This window comes from Uloborus diversus, chromosome 5 (genome assembly GCF_026930045.1).
Source record: "Uloborus diversus isolate 005 chromosome 5, Udiv.v.3.1, whole genome shotgun sequence".
Lineage (NCBI taxonomy): Eukaryota > Metazoa > Arthropoda > Arachnida > Araneae > Uloboridae > Uloborus > Uloborus diversus.
In genome coordinates, this window is record NC_072735.1 from 151453476 (window position 1) to 151458272 (window position 4797).

Sequence of the window (4797 nt, forward strand, 5' to 3'; positions counted from 1 at the left end):
ACAGGGGAAGGCACTGCAATGACAGTTACAGTTACAGTATAAAAACCATTCACTTTAGTAATCCAGTTTAATTTAGGGTGCATTCGAAAACAAGGATCGGTCGCCTCGGTGCAACCGCAAGCGTTCGGAAACGCTTGCGGTGGAACCGGTGACGTCACTTAACCGCGTTCGGAAACGCTGCGGTTGTTTTCTGGCAGACGACTTGGTAGCAAAGCAACCTGTGGCAGCGCTGTCTGGAAGCGGTTAGCGCGATCACAAACGTCACAAAGTCTGTGTTGGCCAATCCGGTCGTGTTTCATGTTTTGATCGTAACGCACGTGACTTGCCTATTATGAAAGTTACGCTTTGATTGGAGTGTCGTTTGCTGCTGAACTAGAACTACCGCGGTTTAACCACGAGCGTTCAGAAACACAGCTGTTCTAACGGAATTCCTCGAGAAATTCCAAATACATCAGAACCACACCGGGCTAACCACGTGGTGTAACCGGTGGATCGTTTCCGAACGCAGCCTTAATGAACCATTGAAATAAATAATTGTTTCTTCTTACCTATATAGGGACTCTACCTTTAGCTAATTATTGTCATATCTGAAGGAATTTCAATGTATGAAGGAGGAAAGAAAGTCTCAAGTAGAGTCCCAATATGAAAATGTACGTTTTTATGTAGGTAGGAACTCTAGTGTGTAGAGAGTTTCCTGAGGTAACAGCTGGACCTGTAGACTGATCTCCAGAAGAAGGTTATGAAGCCCTAAATGGCCAAATATAGCCTAAATCTAAGTTTTGGAGGCATTATATTGCGAAAAATTATCCCCGACTTCAGTATTTATGTCCAAACCGGATATTTATGAGCCCCGTCCGGAAATGACCCCCTCCAGAACCAGGAGTTGGATCCGTCCTTGGCTCCCCGCATGTACCCGATGGGCCAGGGGCCAGGGTTCGTGCTAGGGTGCGGATAATTGCACGATTTCCTACTTTTTCTAAAATCCCACACAGGGGCGGACTGGGTCCCTCAAGAGGGCGCCAACCTTGGCTTCCAAAGGGCGCAAAAAAAAAAAAGTGCAAATAAATAAAGAACAAAAAACTAATTTGAATTCTGAAATTTTGAATTCAAATTATGTTTTTCGCAATCACGAACTGCGACAGGACCCTACTCGTTGAAGTTATTGTTTCTAGAAACGGCGCCTGTCCCCCCAAGCCTACCCCTCCTCCAGGGCGGTTACGTGCTGTGTATAGTTGTGTGTGTGTGTGCAGGCTTGTGCGTGTGCGCACGGACCTGTGTGTATGCACGTAGGCATGTGTGAGTGTATGTGTGAGAAGTCGTGTGCGTGTATGTGAGTGTGCATGTGTGTAGGACATGGACGCCTCCGACCAAAAGAAGCGGATAGCTCACGACCGGGAGACAGCCGCCGCGCCGCCTGCAGAGGCCGGTGGGCTTTGGTGCTGGCTGGTCCAAGCTGAAAAAGGAACCACAACGCCAAAGACCATCAAATGAGAACAATAAGCAATCGTGATTGCTCAAAAAAAAAGTACAGGAAAAAAAAAATCACGGTGGTACACACGTTTACGAGTTTAAAGAAAATAAGAAGAAAGCGAATTGAAGTTGCACAGGTGTGTGAGCGCAAAATAAATAAAACAATAAATAAGGAAATAAGGAAGTTGCAAAATATATATATATATATATATATATATATATATATATATATATATATATATATATATATATATATATATATATATATATATATATATATATATCGGGGGAATGTGAATAATAATATATTCTACATTCAACCAGCGCATAATTGCGACTAAAGCATTAAATGTATTTTAAATATTTGGTGTTATGCTTGTAGTCCACCTCCAGGAGTGCACAGTAAGTGCAAAATAACAAAATAACGAAATAACAACAAAATGAAAACATTTTTTTGAACAAGATATGCAAAACCGACAAATTGAACACAACTACATTAAAAATTCACTGGGTGGGCACTGCTTCGTCGACGGAGAGCGAGAGCAGTGGTTGTACATAAAAATTTGCAGGTTTCTGAAGAGGTCGGCAACGCAGGAGTTAACATTGAAAGTTTAATTTTTATTTATTAGAAAGTCTAAAAAGGCAACACTACTGCCAACTTGTGCAAACAACCCCCCCCCCCCCCACTCTGACCTGCAAATAAAAAAGAAAACAGATTACTCACCCAGTTTCAAAAATACAAGTCCTTAATCCAAACTCAGGTCAAATTCGTTCCAGTCGATACGGTAGCCAAGGCTCACATCCACTTAATACCTTGACAAATTGAACACAACTACATTAAAAATTAACTGGGTGGGCACTGCTTCGTCGACGGAGATTGAAACCCGACTCAGGGAGGAGAAAAAAATAACAATAAATAAATAAAGGTGTTCAGGCTTAAGGGTGCATAGGCGGGAGGGCACATCGGCACGCGGGCCAACCCGCTACTTAGCCCCGCCAGTAAAAATTTCTTTGCTGGTTGTTGACCGCGCTATCACCAACGCTAATGCAACGTTGATCACTATTAGCAGACTTACGTTTAAAAGATTGCGAAATTTCTCATCTCGGATTTTTCTATTTTAACACGATTTTATTAGCTTCACCTGTATGTATGTATGTATCTTGTAACGGAATCTTGCAACTCAAATTTTGGCCACTTCTGCGATCGGATTCTTTTGAAATTTGGCACGCAACCTCAGATCCGATGACAATGCAATATTTTATAATCAAATTAATTAATTAACTATTTTAATTGCTAGTTTACTCCAATTTTAATCATCATTTTGGCCTAAATCCAACAATGTGATTTTTCTGCATCAGACAAAATTTGTTCCAATGTTCCAAGGTAATTAGAACGTGAAATATAATTGTTTTTAACTAATTTCAAGCTAAAATTTAGGTGAGCCTTCAGTTGGCAATTCATTGTTGATCAGGCCATTGTTGAGCAAAACTTTTATTAAAATGCATCTCAAATTTTCAAAGTGATCCCATCAAAAGCATTCTGTAAAAAACTAGCCAAGTCTCGATGGAGCTGCTTGTTTATCTCTAAAAAGTAATGAAATCTAGACAAAGTCATGACAAGTCTAAAGTTCCTTACTGCGATTTCTTTATTATTATAGTTAATGTTGTGTGACTTGGCCGTTAAACATTCTTTATACGTTAGTGGGTACAAGTCAATTTTGTTTACACGTTTTTCAAGTGGCAATTTTCCATTGTCAATGGGTAGCGGTTCTGGCGACAGATTGGTGCAATGGTGTCATGGAGCACCTGGTTTTGTACCCTTGTGTACCCTTTAACGGCCAAGTCAAACAACATTAACTATAATAATAAAGAAATCGCAGTAAGGAACCTTAGACTTGTCATGACTTTGTCTAGATTTCATTACTTTTTAGAGATAAACAAGCAGCTTCATCGAGACTTGGCTAGTTTTTTACAGAATGTTTTTGGTGGGATTTCACTTCTTTTTGTAGAAACATTTAATTTGTGTAATGTTCGAGTAGACTAAAGTTAGGCTAGATTAAATTAGAAGATGTGTCCCACTACGCTGGACTTTTGCAATGACAGTCGATTTTTTTAATGTACCAATAGTAGAAGGGGGCATTATCATATCTCTAAAACAGCTGAGACCAGCTGAGGGTTTTTCATTAGCTACTTCAGACATCCAATTTTTGACATCAAATGAAGCGGCCCACCAAGTTGAATATTTTTTGTAAATGCGGTATGTCGATCTCTAATAGTCAGGGTCGCTCCAGATCTTCGATTAGCCTAGTTTTTATAGTTTTTCCTTTATGTGGCCATTAAACCCTAACTCTGTACCAAATTTCACCTCTCTGAGTTTATGGGAAGTACTAGTTCTATTTTGATGATCATGAGTGAGTGAGTGAGTGTCATAAATGCGAAACTTTGCTTTCGCTTAACTTCGGAACTAAATGACCTACAGACTTGAAATTTTGGATTCTAAGTATGCGATTATAGCTTACTGGATGACAAAAATTTCTGCGTTCTAGTCTCATCCAGAGGTTCTCAAATAGGAGCCTGAAAATGCGGCGAAATGGTTTCAGTAAAGGATGGTACGGCAGTGTCGCGCTCGACTTGGCGGGGGCACTGCCGTGCCCCCCCCCCCCCGATATAAATATGATTTACGCACACATGCATCGATGGCCGAGAAGGATTAGCTGGATTAGACAAATACTCGACAGGCAATTTATCGGATCAGTTGAATGTAGCTCATCTATTACACTTTAAGGAGTATAATCCCAGTAAGCAAAATATCTTGCCTCAGTATTGCATAAAGGTTGACATGCAAGAAAAATCATTTTGCATTAATGCTGTGCCTCAATGTTGTTATGTTACTCCATTTATGCTGTCAGCAGGCTGCCACAATATTGACTGACAAGGTGTATGCAGCATAATATCAGGAAAATATCAAGGTAGGCTGCTTTTGTAATATTGCATATGTATTGATATGACAGGATAATATCAAGATGTTGTCATGACAGCAGGAAATCAAAGTCTAGGCAAGATGATCTTGCTTTTGTAATCTTGCATACGTATTGATATGACAGGATAATATCAAGATGTTGTCATGATAGCATGAAATCAAGGTCTAGGCAAGATGATCTTGCTTTTGTAATATTGCATACGTATTGATATGACAGGAAAATGTCAGGATACATTGACATGACAGTATGAAATCAGCACGTTTGCAAGGTGTTTTATCTATTTATTTATTTGTACTCGAGAAATAAATTTCATTCTTTAATTATTTCTGTTATTCTTCAAGATAGT